The following is a 392-nucleotide window of genomic DNA, read 5'->3' on the forward strand; positions in this document are numbered from 1 at the left end:
TCAGTCGAGTTAGGGAGTGGCAGGGAAACTTGACCGTTGTTAATGTAGGAAGCTCTCTCTCCGGGACCGACCTTCCGTCTTTTCCCCTCACCCCCTCTCTTAAATGACAGGCTCTGATAGTAGTATCACTGAAGACCGCTTGGCGGGGGGCAGGGTCGGGGCGGGTCGGCGGGAAGGAGAAAGGAAAAGAGAGAGGCCTGAAAGTCTTTAACTTTGTTGTGATTCTTTAACTTGAAAGGTTGGTTTGCATTCGCTGTGGCTGTGGACCTCAGCTAGCTAGGTAAAAGGTAAAATGCATTTTTTTTTCCCCCTAAGGTTAAGAGTTGAGCCTGGTCTTCAAAAAATTCAAATAAAAACAGGAGAAAAGGAAGCCTCACCCCGCCCCCACCCAC

At 49.5% G+C, this 392-nt stretch overlaps 1 protein-coding gene across 1 annotated transcript in view; it reads left to right on the forward strand.

Moving 5' to 3' along the window:
• The window catches only part of LOC105002475 (chromosome unknown open reading frame, human C18orf42), a 31040-nt gene that overhangs the window by 858 nt on the left and 29790 nt on the right, over positions 1–392 (forward strand). The window lies entirely within an intron of this gene.

This window comes from Bison bison, unplaced genomic scaffold, assembly GCF_000754665.1.
Source record: "Bison bison bison isolate TAMUID 2011002044 unplaced genomic scaffold, Bison_UMD1.0 scf7180017864453, whole genome shotgun sequence".
NCBI lineage: Eukaryota > Metazoa > Chordata > Mammalia > Artiodactyla > Bovidae > Bison > Bison bison.